This window comes from Papio anubis, chromosome 9, assembly GCF_008728515.1.
Source record: "Papio anubis isolate 15944 chromosome 9, Panubis1.0, whole genome shotgun sequence".
NCBI classification, from domain to species: domain Eukaryota; kingdom Metazoa; phylum Chordata; class Mammalia; order Primates; family Cercopithecidae; genus Papio; species Papio anubis.
The window spans coordinates 40620642-40636633 of NC_044984.1; the positions used below are offsets into that span (position 1 = coordinate 40620642).

General features: G+C 36.4%; 1 protein-coding gene and 1 non-coding gene across 3 annotated transcripts in view; one reads left to right on the top strand and one right to left on the bottom strand.

Moving 5' to 3' along the window:
- The window catches only part of ARID2 (AT-rich interaction domain 2), a 223102-nt gene that overhangs the window by 37910 nt on the left and 169200 nt on the right, over positions 1-15992 (top strand). The gene's annotated exons all lie outside the window — the stretch shown is intronic.
- Positions 14866-15004, bottom strand: LOC116269044. Its single transcript, XR_004176364.1, has one exon. It is a non-coding gene; the product is annotated as a small nucleolar RNA SNORA64/SNORA10 family (small nucleolar RNA).

The following is a 15992-nucleotide window of genomic DNA, read 5'->3' on the forward strand; positions in this document are numbered from 1 at the left end:
TGTTGAAGGTATGTGGAAAAAAATCTCTACTTCACTGTTGCTAGTAGTTATCTCTGATTGTGGAAGAGGAATGTAGTGAAGGAGATGCCATAAGAAATCATTAAGACACATTTGAGCTATACATTTATTTGGGACCGTATACTTTCAACAGGACAGCATGAGTCTTTCTGTAGACCCACTTTCCATTGAAACCGGAAAATGCAGTCATTTGAAGTCTCGAGAAATGATCGTAAGAGCATATAGCAAATGAAAAGACATTTATTCAAGAAAATCTACTAAAACTTAGTAAGAACATTGAATTACTGTGGTATTGAACCAAGACCCACTTCCTTTTCCTCTTTCCCAGCTCATTGAGATGGAAACTTCATTCCAGACTGGTATAGCCAAGAGTACAAGATTACCTGTTCCTTTATTTCCTAGTTGGAAGGTATCTTTCTCAAAGGACCAGGATATCAAGATTTTTTTTTTTTAATCTTACTCTCCAGCGGCCTGTTGATGAGGTCAAGTTCTGGATGAGTGGGGCTGAGAGGCAGGAACTCACTATTTCTTACTCATGGTACAGAGGCTGTACCTGTGTACAGTACCACTGGGAATACTGAAGGCACAGTCACCCATGCCCCAGTTTGTAATCCAGCAGTTCCACACTGGGAGAGGCAAGTTGAGACCTGAGGCTATTACCCCAAGTCCACCAAGTGTTTTTGTCCTCTAACTGGGTTGCCATTCAAAGATAAGTGCACCATTGTCCTCCAGCTCCAGAGATAGAGACTTGCCTAGGGGGAGAAGTATGCTGTAAGACAGAGTTCTAAATCTCTTTCTACAGAAACTAACTTCATTTGCAACAGTGTAGGGAGAAGTTCAGGTCTAAGAGTATCCAAAAACAGGAGGGTGTGGTGAGAGGCAGTTAGGAGGAGATTGGTAGGTGCAGTGGAGATAAATAAACTGTAGAAGGGCTAGTTTGCTAGAGAGAACTAGGGAAATGAAGAGCTGGGAGGAGTCTTTTTGGGTTCAGAACAAATCTCAAACATTGGCCCCTGAAACTATTCCTTTAAAGGAACCCAGATTTGTTTTCATTGACCTGTGAAGCAAAGGATGCTTCAGCACATTGTTGAAAACAATGGAGTAATCAGCCAGCAATTGGTGATGCCTAACAACTGGATGTGGTCAAAGAAAGAGAAAAAGAGTGCCCTGCCCAAAGCAGTCATTTCATGGTGACTTTGCGACTATCCAAGGCTGTGCCTCCTGAGGAGGAACATGAGGGGCTTCACACAGGGGAGATGGGGAGAAATACACTTCACTAAAACAATCCAGCCAGTGACTAAAGAAATAACAGTAACATACCCCAGAGTGGGGCAATCAAGATCCAGAGTGGCTATAATATATAAAATGGTCAGTTGCCAACAAAAAATTGTGAGATATGCAAAGAACAGGAAAGAATGAGCTATACACCAGAAAAAAAGCAGGGAACAGAAACTGCCTGTGAAAGTGACTTGATTTTGGAATTAACTTCAGAGAGCCATTGTAAATATGTTCAGAGAAATAAATAAAATCACCATTAAATAAGTAAAGCAATGTATGGTGACAATTTTTTATCAAATAGAGAATGTCAATAAAGGTACAGAATTATTAAAAAGAACTAAGTGGGATTCTATAATTGAAAAACATTAAAGCTGAAATGAAAAGTTCACTAGAGGGACTGAGTCACAGATTTGTACTGGCAGAAGACAGAATTAATTAATTTAAAGATAGATCAACAGAGATTATGGAGTATGAAGAGAAAAAAATCATGGAGAAAAATCAACACAACCTCATAGAAATGTGGGAAGCGTGAAGTGTACCAGTATACACATAATGGGAGGACCCGGAGAGAACAGAGACAAGAACGGAAAATGGAAGAAGGACTGAACATTTTTCTTTCATTGCCAAATTTATTACCAAGTTTATTGAAAAACGTTAACCTGTATGTCTTGGACTCTCAGTGAACGCCAAGTGAATAAATGCAGAGAGATTCACAGACACATCATAGCACAGTTTAAGGATAAGGAGGAAATCGTGAGAGCAGCAAGATAAAAACATGTCATCACTTACAAGTGAACCCCGATGAAATTAATAACTGCCTTCTTATCAAAAAGAATCGAGGCCAGAATGCAGTGGGATAAGATCAAGGGCTTAAAGGGAAAAAAAACAAACCTGTCAACCAAGAATTCTGTATTCAGGAAATCTATCTTTAAAAAATGAAGGCAAAATAAAAATATTCCCAGATAAACAAAACTCAGAGAATTTGTTGCTAGCAGTCATGCTTTATAATGACACAGGATTTTTTTTTGGCCCCTTTGCGAGGGTCACAGCAGTGGGGCACCCTGTCTACTTGTCCCATATGGGCCAAGTCTGGCTTGTGCACCAGCACAGCCTGCAGCTAGACCAGGGGTGCCCCAGCTAACCTGTGCTATAGCTTGTACCCACATTCAGTGGTTCCCAAGCTCTTATCCCTACACCCAAGAAGAATGGGGAAACACTGACAGTTGAAGAGTGAGGAGGGCAGAGAATAATTTTATTGAATGACGGAACAGTTCTCAGCTGAAAGAAGATGCGGAAGTGGTCCCTCTCTCAGTGTGGCTGAGTCTGAGGCTTTTATGGCCGCAGAATAGAGGAGTGTGTGCTGATTGGTTTCTTAGTATGTAAAGAAAGGCTAAAGCAAAGGCATCACTCAGAGGTGTGCACAGCAGGTTAGAAAACCAATTAGGAAAGAGTAAGTATATGTAAAATAGTTGAAAGGTAGAGATCAATGAGAGAAAAGTGCACCAAATGGGAAGACAAGTTCTCAATCCGGTCCATGGATGTGACTTGTAGCTTGGCTTTCAGGCTTGAAACTTTCTTTGGCTTGGAGGTGGGGTTTCACCAGGGATGCATCCCTATCTGCCTGGCATTTGACTGCCTCCTGTCACTACCAATAAGAAGTACTAAAGGAAGTTATTTGGACTGAAAGCCAGCGATCCCACATTGTAATTTAAATCCACACACACAAAATTAACAAAAAGCACCACCAGCAAAGGTAATTATATAATTATAAAAGATAGTATAAGTGCATATTTCTTTTCCATTTCTTAATTGATGGGCGCAGTGGTGAAACCCCATCTCTACTAAAAATACAAAAATTAGCCAGGGGTGGTGACGCACGCCTGTGATCCCAGCTACTCAGGAGGCTGAGGCAGGAGAATTGCTTGAGCCCGGAAGGCTGAGGTTGTAGTAAGCTGAGATTGTGCCACTGCATTCCACCTGGGCAAGAGAGTGAGAGTCCATCTCAAAAAAAAAAAAAAAAAAAAGCAATTGTGAGCTGGGTGGGGTGGCTGAAACCTGTAATCCTAGTACCTTGGGAAATTGAGGCAGGTAGATCACCAGAGGCCAGGAGTTTGAGACCAGCCTGGGCAACATAGCAAGACTCTGTTTCTACCAAAAAAAAAAAAAAAAATTTTTAAAAACTAGTTAGGCACAGCATTGCATACCTGTTGCCCTAGCTACTTGGTAGGCTGAGGTGGGAGGATTGCTTGAGCTCAGGAGTTTGAGGCTGCAGTGAACTATGATTGTACTACTGTACGCTAGCCTGGGTGACAGAGCCAGACCCTGTCTTAAAAAGCAAATGTGTAAACAATATATATATAATGTCTTTGGGCCCATATGCATTAAAATGCAATATATTTGCCAGTTACAGTGTAAGGGAGATTTGTTGACACAAAACTGTACTTAACTGAGGAAATAACTCTTGATGGTAATTTGAAGCCACAGGAACAAAGAGAACCAGAAACAATAAAAGAGAGCAAACATGCTTTGCTCTTTTTATTCACTCAGCTTTTAAAAAAGTCGTAAAATTATGTAAAGTGATAACTATAACAAGTATTGTTCAGCTTATAACATTTATAGGTGTATATAACAATGATATCACAAAAAGAAGAAAAAGGAAATAGAGCTATATAGGAGTAACATCTTCACATCTCAGTGTGATTAAGTTAGCATAAATCTGAAGCTGAATCTGATAAGATGTACATGGGAAGCCCTAGAGCAACACGAAGGAAAATCAATGACAAATGCTACATTAGGAAATATTGATGTAATGCAAAAAGAAAGCAGTAAAAAAGGAATGGAGAAACAAAAACATGAGATACAGAACAAAAAGTAAATTAGCAGGTCAAAATCTAGTTATATCAATAATGACAATAAATGTAAATGGATCAATCAATCAATTCAGAAGTTAGAATCCAGGTGTGGTAAAGTACTAGTCCTAGCTACTGTGTAGTCTAGGACTACACAGTAGTCCTACTGTGTGTAGTCCTACTACTGTGTAGTCCTAGCTACTCAGGAGACTGAGGTGGGAGGATTGCTTGAGCCCAGTAGTTAGAGCCAGATTGGGTAACACAGCAAGACCCTGTTTACAGACATTAAAAAAAGGCAGAGGCTAGAGATAGACTGGATAAAAAGTACAGAACTCAACTATATGCTCTCGACAGGAGACACACTTCAGATTCAAATATATAGATTGAAAATAAAAGGATGACAAAAGATTTATTATGCAAATCATAACCATAAGAAAGCTGGAGTGGCGATATTAATATCAGGCAAAATAGACTTTAAAACAAAAAAAAGTTACCGAAGCTAAAAAGGGACATTTTATATTGGTAAAAAAATTGCAGTGCATTAAGAAGACATAACAATTGTAAATTGTAAATATCTGCATCTAACAACAAAGCTCCAAAATAGTATGAAGCAAAAACTGATAAAGGGAGAAATAGACAATTTAAAAATAATGGTTGCAGACTTTAATACCCCTCTTTCAGTAAGGAATAGAACAACTAGGCAGATGATCCACAAGGAAATGTAAGACTTGAACAGCATTATAAGTCAACCAGACCAGACAGACATTTATAGAACACTATCTAACAGTAGCAGAATATGAATTTTTCTGTAGTGCAAACGGAATATTCTCTAGGAAACACCATATGCGACACTGTAAAAGAAACCTTATTACATTTAAAAAGAAATAATACAAAGCACGTTTTCAAACCACAATAGAATGAAATTAGCAACCAACAGAAAGAAATTTGGGAAACTTAAAAATATGTAGAAATGGAACATGTTCCTGTAGTAACTAGGGGATGAAAGAAGAAATCAGAAGTAAATTTGGAAAATACTATGAGATTAATGAAAATGAAGAAATAATAAACTAAATTTATGGGTGCAGTTAAGGTAGTGCTTAGAGGAAAATCTGTAGTTATGTCTATTAAAAAAGAATAAAAATTTCAAATTGATACAGCCGTCTACCTTAAGACACTGAAAAAGAAGAGCATACTAAACCTAAAGCAAGCAGAGAAAGGAAATAATAAAGGTTCAAGAAGAAATTAATGAAATAAAAGAAAAACTAGTTAAATCAAAATTAGTTAAATCAGAAGCTGGTATCAACAATTTTGACAAAATGTTTAGCTAGATTGTCTAAGAAAAAAGAAAACACAGATTACTAGAATTAGAAATGAAAGAGGAGACACTGCTACCAATCTTACAGAAGTAAAAAGTAGTGTAAAGGAATAGTAGCAGCTGTATGCCAATAAATTAAATAACTTAGATTAGATTTACAACTTTCTAGAAAGATACAAACTACTGAAATTGACTTTAAAAAAAAGTGTAAATAGACCTATAACAAATAAAGAGATTGAATTATTATTTTTTTTTAAGAAGCTACCTACAAGGTAAAGCAAAGGCCCAGATGGTTTAACTAGGGAATTCTGCCAAACATTGAAAGAAAAATTAGTACAGATTCTTCGCCAGCTTTTGCAAGAAATAGACTTAGTTGGGGACAGATGTACCTTCTTACAGCAGTTCGTGTGGGAATGGGTAACCAGAGCATTAGGGAAATAGCAGTAAGTTATTTATCTTCCCCTGTGACTGGAAATTAAGATCCTTGCTTTGAGTGGAAACCTTTTTTAATATATAGTAGCTTCCTGCATTCAATTATCTTGTAACTAGTTTATAAAACTTTTAACTTCCTTAAAAGACATTGTATTGCCTGAGTGAGGGAAACATTGTGAAGGCAGATTATTCATTATTGAATCTGAATTAAAAATACTGAGGTTTTGTGTTTATAAGATTATCAAATACTAGTTGTATTTCTAGGTGCTAATATAATAATGTTAACTTAAAGACATTACTAAATTACTTATATTCAGGTTTTTAGTTAACCTAATTTTTAGTGTGAAGGTCTGTTGCAAGAATAAAGGACCCTTACATGTTCCTTGAATCATTTGGTGTAAACTTAGAGTATAAGCTGGGGCTGAATTGGCTTATTTTTAAAAATCACTTTTTCCTGGAAACTTACTTGTTTATCATACCTGTCAAATCATTTGTATGCGTCTCACTTGAGTGTTAGAACTTTGAGGTTGGTAGGTCAACTTTTAGCATCTTTTTCCCCTTTCTGTGTATGTATCCATGTGTGTACATGTTTGTGTGTTGTGTTTAATATGAATTGTGATATACTTTTTTACCATTTGGGATATAAATTATGGCTTCCCATGAATGTCCCAGTATGCAGCACTGGTGGTACTCTAAGTTGATGATTCCTCCCTCCCAAGTTTCTAAACGTTTTTGTTAACTATTACAGGAAGTGAGTTCAGACTCCTGTTACTACCAACACACTAGGCAGCCATGTACACATACAAAATGATAATAACAGTGGCTAACATTTGTTGAATACTTGAGTTTTATGAGGCATTGTGGCCAGAGAATTGTTTCATCTAAAACTTAGATTATTTGTAAACATTTTTAATTTACTGATGTTCTTGATTTTGAGCTATGGCAGTACTCAATAAGGGGTAGTTTTGCTTCACAGAGAACATTGGGCAATGTCTGGAGATATTTTTGATTGTCATAACTGGGGAATGCTGCTGGCATTTAGTGAATAGTGGCTAGGGATACTGCTGAATAATGTATAATGCTCAGGATGGTCCCCCCACAAGAAAGAATTACCCAGCCTGAAATGTTAATAGTGCTAAGGATGAGAAACCCTGGCCTGGGGTGATTGTGCATTCATCCTATGAGCCATGATTCTTGCAGGTTTGAGGGAAAATGATTTCTTTTAGTGTTTGCTGAACTATATTTTCATGCTAGTACTTTAGGACGTAAGCTGACAACCAGAATGTCTAGCTCCAGAAAGGTTGCGGTGTTTGCCATCTCAGAGAAAACCTAGAACTATTTTTGGATCACTGCCCTCTATGCCTGACTCAGTCTTCCAGAATGTCTATTTCTATGTGCAATAGTGATTTTATCTAAGAGGCTTCATTGCTCTTTTATGTCCTTGGGTTTTGGTTAGGGCATCCTTATTGCATCCAGTAAGACTCCATCTGAATCCAGGTGAGAAAAGAATTTTAAGTTTTCAAATTTTTTCTCTCTCAGAAGTTTCTGAATTCTTTATTGAAAATTTATTCATTACTGTTCTTACAATTTGATACGTTAGTAGTTTCATCGAAGGGAGAATGACATTACAAAGCATTTTAAAGTTTTGCTATATTGGAACTCTGTTTTAAGGGAGAAACTTTAACTCATTAGCTCAGCCAATGTCATATGAGGTAAGTAGTTTGGTGAAGTCATGATTCCACTTTAGGTGTGTCTAACATAAAGGCATACTGTGTTAATTTTACTGCCAGATGGATGCAAATAGAATTTAGTTTAAATATACTAAGGAACTAATCTTTTCCTTCATTTCATAAGTTATTAAGGACTCGTATTTTTCTCTTTGCAGCTTTAAGTACTTTATTGCTGTTGCTTATCTTAGTAATTTCTAGCAGGTAAACTTAACCTTTTGAAGATGTTTTAACCTACATTGTTGTAATAAGTGGTGAAAATCTGGTGGTACCATTTTTCTCTGAAATAATTTACTTGAGTAACTAATTAATATAATGTTAGGCAAGAGAGTATTTGCTTACATATATTTAGATATGTGTTTCTAATTAGAGAACTTTTGACATGTTACAATTTTTATTTCAGACAGTATACTTCATGAGACTACAGCAGTGATTCTCTAAGTGAGGTTCCCCAGACCAGTGGGATCAGCATCATCTGGGAGCTTGTTAGAAATGCAAATATTCACACCTACTGAGTCAGAAACTCTGGGGTTAGGGCCAAGCAGTCTTATTATTTTTTTTTCTTTTCTGAGATGGAGGCTTGCTCCGTTGCCCAGGCTGGAGTGCAGTGGCGCCATCTTGGCTCACTGCAAGCTCCGCCTCCCGGGTTCACGCGGTTCTCCTGCCTCAGCCTCCCAAGTAGATGGGACCACAGGCCCCCGCCACCACGCCCGGCTAATTTTTTGCAATTTTAGTAGAGACTGGGTTTCACTGTGTTAGCCAGGATGGTCTCGATCTCCTGACCTCGTGATCCGCCCGCCTCGGCCTCGCAAAGTGCTGGTACTACCGGCGTGAGCCACCTTGCCCGGCCAAGCAGTCTATTTCTAACAGGTCCTCCAGGTGATTCTGAACCTTGCTAATGTTTAGGAAGTGCTCTACAGAGAGTGACTTGTTGAAATAAGTTCACTTGGTTTTAATCCAGTATATTTGTTCTTGTTCTCCTTTTGTTCCTACCACATTTTAAACTCTTATTACTTGTGGGAAGATAAACTGTCCAAATTTCTGGCTGAACTCAGATAGCTCACATGAAGCATTTAAAGAAAGACAGTTTGGAAATAATAATTCAAGGGATCAGGATAGGTATTCGTTTAAATAACTATTTTAAAAAAGCCCTCAAGAGATTTAATTTAAAATCTTGTACTGTGGGAGTATGATCGTTTGATACTAAGGAGCTGCTAAGTTAAACAGATTCCTGAGACATGAAATCAAAGGATTTTTTAAAAGAATTCATATGCTTCTATAGAAACTTTAGAAATGGAGGCTGGTCATGGTGGATCATGCCTATAATCCCAGCACTTTGGGAGGCTAAGGTGGGTGGATCGTTTGAGCCCATGAGTTCCAGACCAGCCTGGGCAACATAGTGAGATGCCGGCTCTATTTTTTTGTGTGTTTGTTTGAGACAGTCTTGCCGGGTCGTCCAGGCTAGAGTACAGTGGCGTGATCTTGGTTCACTGCAACCTCTGCCTCCCAGGTTCAAGCAATTCTTGTGCCTCAGCCTCCCGGGTAGCTGGGATTACAGGCCTGCACCACCATGCCCAGCTTGTTTATTTGTTTTATTTATTTATTTAAGTAGAGATTTTATTTATTTATTTATTTATTTATTTATTTAAGTAGAGATGGGGTTTTGCCGTGTTGGCCAGGCTGGTCTCAAACTCTTGGCCTCAAGTGATTCACCTGCCTCAGCCTCCCAAAGTGCTGGGATTACGGACGCGAGCCACTGTGCCCAGCCTCCGTCTCTATTTTTTAAATGTATTATATAAAAAAGGAAACTTTAAAAATGGAAATTAGGATGATAATATATAAAAAGAGGTAGTATGCTGAATACTGCAATCATTTAAAGAAAAAAAGTCTAAAAATATATTCTAAAAGTTCATAGTATAGTATATATTATATAGAGATGTTCTTTTAAATAGTGGTAGAAAACAATTCCAGATTTGGATACTTATAATAGTACTGTCAGTCTATTTGAGAATTTAACTGTAGTGTAATAAGTATTAATGTTTAATTAATTATCCATAATGACTCAATTACCATTGAGATGATAGTGTATTGTGTATAATATATAGAAGATACAATCACATTGAATGTATGGAGCTGTGCTATTATCTATAGCTTGCAAATCTTTGGGCCTTCTTAATAATGCACAAGCAGTACATTAATATTGAGATATTTCAACTGGTGACCTTAATTTTTCTCTGTGTAAGTCAAATTTTTTATATGCAGATTTTACTACTAAAGTCTTAACTTGAGTCTATCCCTAATTATCTTTCCAGGTAGGTGCTACATATTTTATTCTTGCTGGTAAACTAATTTGTATTTTGTGTCAGTTTAGCTTATTATACATTAGCCTTTCTTAGCGTTGTCATAGATTATAGGGACTAAGTACAGGGACTATTATCTTTAAAGTTTATATTATATTCAACAAGTAAAATTTTTAACAAACTGGACTATTTAGTAATTTTACTAATAAGAATGGTTAAAACCAGCCAGGCACAGTGGCTCACGCCTGTAATCCCAGCACTTTGGGAGGCCGACGCAGGTGGATCACCTGAGGTCAGGAGTTCTAGACCAGCCTGGCCAACATGGTGAAACCCTGTCTCTACTAAAAATACAAAAATTAGCTGGGCGTGGCAGGTGCCTGTAATCCCAGCTACTCGGGGGGCCAAGGCAGTAGAATCACTTGAACCTAGGAGGCAGAGGTTGCAGTGAGCAGTGAGACTTCTCAAAAAAAAAAAAAAAAAAAAAAAAAAGGAATGGTTAAAATCCCAGTTTATACCTGTTTCCCCTGCCCCCCAGAAAATGTCTTATTATAGATTTAGGATATAGATGGCAGAGTAGAGGTAACCTCTTATGGTGTTAATTTGCTATTTTTCACTTTAATCCCAACTTCAGGGCATCTAACCTCATCATAACTCTGGATAGAGGCCAGGAATATATACATTCTGTGTAAAAAAGAATATTCATAAGTTGAATGTATGTTAGTACTTAGTGCTGTTTTTGTGTATGTATAGATAGAGAAGGCAGAGAGAGAGAGAGAGAGAGAAGTAACAAAAGACTACAGAGAGAGTAATAATAAGAAAAAGACTATATAGGGCCTAGATTGATCTATATTTGCTCAGAAGTTATATACAGTTTATGTAGTTTCCTACACAGTGTGTTTACTTAGGTTAGTAAGAAAATCAGTCTTTTCAGAGTTTCAAAACTCTGTGTAATATTTAAAGTAATAATTCATAAGTTGAATGTATGTTAGATACTTATGTGCTGTTTTTGTGTATGTATAGATAGCAGATAGGCTAGAGAGAGAGAGAGAGAGAGAAGTAACAAAAGACTACAGAGAGAGTAATAATCAAGAAAAAGACTATATAGGGCCTATGATTGATCTACTATTTGCTCAGAAGTTATATACAGTTAATATTGTAGTTTATTCCTACACAGTCTTTTAAAAAATAAATTTTTAAAATTGGCATCACTCATGTCTTTATTAGTTTTTTAACCTATTATAAGCAATAACTTTTCCATATCTTTAGTTTTTAGATGATTTTAATAACTTCATGTTTGTGTCATAATTTTAACTTCTTTATATTGTCATACATTTAAGTTACTCTTTTGCTTTAATATTATAAATTTTGTGGTGAACCTTCTTGTTCGTAAATCTATTTATAAAGCTGTAAATCTTTATCTGTTTCTGATTATTTCCTTTTATATTTCTAGAGGGGTAATTACTGAGTCAAGGAATATAAATGTTTTCAAGATTCTTAATGTATATTGCCAAGTAGCCATCCAGAAACACTGATCCAATTTAACATCCACTAGCAGTATGTAAAATGTCTATAAAATAATACCGTTGTTACCAGTTGGTATCATAATTGCATTTTAAAAATATTATTTCATTTGTGAAAAATTGTACTTTGTTCTGTCAAATATTGTCAAAATACTGAAAATGGTATTTTACATTATGGTTTTAAGTGGATTATTTGAACATTTAAAAAATCATACCTGGACTTTATCAATTTAAATTAAAATGTAATTTAGTAGAACATTGTCAACAGCCAGGAGATTTGGGAATATTTGGTCATTGTAATGGTGAGAGGGTCCATTGGGAATCATCATTTGATTAATAGGCTTTCACCTGAACTTTAGGTCTTGCCTCTGATCATTATTTGGATTTTTAGAGTAATTCTCGTTAGTTTTCTGTCTTCTTTTAGTTTTGCCAAATCAACAAAACTTGACAGTTTTATTAAAATAATAATTTATTCAATAATATTATTGAAATAAAACAGCTTTAAAAGCAAGAGAGAATTCATACTGAGAAGTATTTTTCTATAGAAAAATAAATCCTTGCTCATTTATCAGATTTTAGGAATGGCTGTTATAATGTAGGAATGTAAGAGCACGGCTTTGAAATTAGACTTTTTAGTAACTTACTAAGATTATGTCATTTGCTTACAATGTTTATATTGGATACATTGTCTAACTTCTAGGCCTCAGTTTCCCTATCTATTAAATAAGATTAAAAATAGTTTCTTATAAGGATTGTGAAAGTTAATACATATAAAGTACTTACTTAGCAGATTGCCTAGTAGTTGGTAAATGCTAAATAAATGCTGGTTATAGTTTAGCAGATTTTGATAGACTTACTCATTCAACAAGTATTTACTAACCACTTACAGTGTGCCAGACACTTTGTAGACATTGCTGATACAAAGTGACAATCTCTGATGTAACTTACTCTGCAGTTAGGGACGAGGGAATAGAATTTATCTTGAAAATTAGAATAACCATAAACAAGAATTTAAAAACTTGGAATAAATGACTTCTGCCTTTTGGGGGAGGAGTACTTTGCACTGTTTTGTTTTCTGTATAAGTTTTATTCATATGAAAAGTGATGTGATTAGTATCTGCTTTTTTTCATTTGGGAAACTCAAGCTGCTAGAAAAGAAATGATTTTTATGTGGTAATACATGTTGGAATTAATGATACTATAATTTATCTGAGAAGGGAAGAAGGAATTGCTTCGTTGGTAACTAAACAGTAGAGTACGTTTACATTTTAAGGTAAATTGATATAAATAATAATAATTATTATTTTTGGAGATGGAATCTCGCTTTTATTGCCTAGGCTGGAATGCAATGGCACGATCTCGGCTCACGGCAACCTCTGCCTCCCAGGTTCAAGTGATTCTCCTACCTCAGCCTCCTTAGTCATTGGGATTATAGGCGCCCACCACCACGCCCGGCTAATTTTTTGTTTGTAGTAGAGGTGGGGTTTCGCTATGTTGGCCAGCCTGTTTTCAAACTCCTGACCTCAGGCGATCTACCTGCCTCAGTCTCCCAAAGTGTTGGGATTACAGGTGTGAGCCACTGTGCCCAGCTGGTATTATTTTGTTTGCTTAGCTGTTAAAATTGGCCTCCAAAATTAAAGAAAAATATAATGTTTACTTTTAAGAGTAATATTTGTTTTTAAAATTATTTATGAAGTAGTTTTCCATCTCACCAAATCCCCCACTCCCATAAAAACAGAGCTGAAAGAAATCGTACTACTTATTTATGGCTGCATTACCAATTACCCTCAAACCCAGCACTTAAAACAACAGACATTTATTATCTTAAAGTTTCTGTGAGCTCTGAATCTAGGCACAATTTAGTTCTAGCTTAGACTCTAGCTAAGAGTCTCTCACAATCAATCTGTTGCAATCAAGACTGCAGTCAAGGTGTTGGCCTGGGTTTCAGTTATCTCAGAGTTCGACTAGGGAGGAGTCTGCTTTCAAACTCAGTGATTGTTCACAGAATTAATTTCCCTGTGGCCCATTGAAATGAGGGTCTTAGTTTCTTGCTGGCTGTTGGCTGGAGGGCCTCCCTCAATTCTTTGCATCTCCGTGGGGCAGCTCACTGTAGGGCAACTGTTTTTCTTCAGAATAAGCAAGTGGGAGAGAAAAAGAACAAGATGGAAGTTGAGTCTTTATGTAACCTAATCTCAGAAGTGACATCTTATCACTTCTGTTGTATTCTGATCTTAAAACAAGTCAGTAGGTTCATCCTCTACTTAAGGGGAAAGAATTATACAGTGAGGTGAATAGCAGGAATCAGGAATCATTGGGAGCCTTCTTAGAAACTGCCTGCCTGAAGAGCAAAGCAAAACATCTGCAAAAAACTAAATGTTGAGATATTTCTATGAGCCTTAAATACAAGAGAATGGGGCCAAATCAGAGCAAGACTCTATGAGGGAGTAAGCATGGAGAAACAATGGATTGTCTGACGGACCAGAAAATATGAAAACCCCAAAATAATCTACTTACTAGAAAATACAGTGGGCTGATTTCAGAAAAGCAAGTGGAATTAGAATGGGTACAAGTAATATATTGTAAAGTAGAAGGGGATACATAATCTAGGCATTATGAAGTATCAAAACTATGCAGCCATAGCTCCCTTTAGGGATAAAACCCAAACTAAGAGGAAAATGCTGGAATGCAGTCCAAATTGAGCAGTTCAGGGACAATAGAGATAAAAGAGAAGATTCAGATGAGTGGGAGAGGAGAACACAACCAGAAAAATCTGTGAAAACAAGCTGCTTTTTGAAGACCACACAAAAACAACAGAATGACCATGCCTCCATCTCGAAGTTCAGAAAAACTGATTTCACTTAAAAATTAGTAACAGAAAATGTTAGAAGTGAAATCTAAGAGAAAGTTAATATAAAGGAAAAAGAAAAAAAGGAACAAAGTAATATCTTAAAGATCATGAATGCAAGTCAGAAAGACATGCCCCCAAAACAAATGGGTACTATTACCTGTTCTTTCAAAACAAGCTAAAAGAAATTAAGAAAATGTTATGAAAGAAAACATAAAAATATAAATAGGAATTTTAAAAACTCGGAAATAAGGTGATAGAATTCGGGAAAGAATAGGAAAAATGTGTACACAAAATTTAGCTGTCTGTGGTGGTGCATGACTATAGTCCTAGCTTATTGGGTGGCTGAGACAGGAGGATTCTTGAGTCCAGGAGTTCAAGGCTGCAGTGAGCCATGATTGTGCCACTGCACTTCAGCTTGGAGACAGATCAAGACTCTATCTCAAAAAAAATACATATATACAGTTTCAGAAATGAACCTCAATTTAGTGGAAATTCAAGAGTGAATAAAAAAAGCACAGGTAATGTGTAAAGCGATACAAAGTGAAGAAAGGAAATTGTTGTTTTCTTTTTCACCCAGGATCTGTTGTGCCCTTCAAGGAGAGAGAGACCACCGTAAGGCCAATCTGATGCGCCACGGACATCTTTTCTCTCTCTCCCTGTTGCAGAAGTCAAATGGGTGAAGCCAAGTATAACTTAATTATGCAGAGCTGAGGGAAGGAAATTGTTTTTTTGTTGTTGTTGTTAAAAAAAGACTGCTAAAAGATTTAAGAGAAAACAATATTGAAAACAAAGATAATCCAATATATGGATAATACAGGTACCTGAAGAAAACCATGCCAAGGAAACAGAACAAATTCTAAAAACTATAATAAGACATTCTTGAAATTAAAAAAAATTTGAAACTACACGTTGAAAGAGCACACTGTATACCTAAAAATATTTACTCAGAACAATGACAGCTGATATAAATGCACATAAAATCAATGAACTTTAAAGCAAAAACAATTTACTGGGCACCGGGCAAAAAGACTGAATAACTGAGAAAGAAAAAAAGTTTGTCATCCGACTTTTAAACGGCACTGCTTTATGCCTGAAGAAAATGGAATAATGTATTTAAGATACTCAAGGAAAGAAAATGTGAGCCAAGGGGTAATGTGTGGATTTCTATATAGCCAAATGAATTTCAAGTGTGAAACCCATGAAGAATCTTATTGATGTGTTAAAAACAAACAAACACACACCTCAGGGAATGTTTTCCCTTTGAGCTCTTACTGAGATTTTTCCTAGAGGATAAGCTTCAAACAAAATTACTAACAAGGTATAGACTTAAGGATTGGTGGCTAAATTTAGATACTTCCTCTGCTCTTAAAGATTCCTGAGTTGCAGACAACTTCATTGGCTCAAATCATTTCAAATGTTATGCTATCAATGTTTATAATTTGGTGATATTCATTAATATAGCAGCCTTGGAAAGGAAGAGTAATAGGCCTCTGCACTTAAAATACTTATTGTATAACCATGACACCTTTTGGGAATGGACACACTGCTTAGTTATATATAGCAGGATTTCTTAATCTCAGCACTATTTATATTTTGGGCTGGAAAATTCTTTGTTGTGAGAGCTGTCCTGTGCATTGTATGATGTGTAGCAGTATCCCTGGTCTCTGTTTACTACATACAGTAGGTTTCATCTCTGTTGTGACAA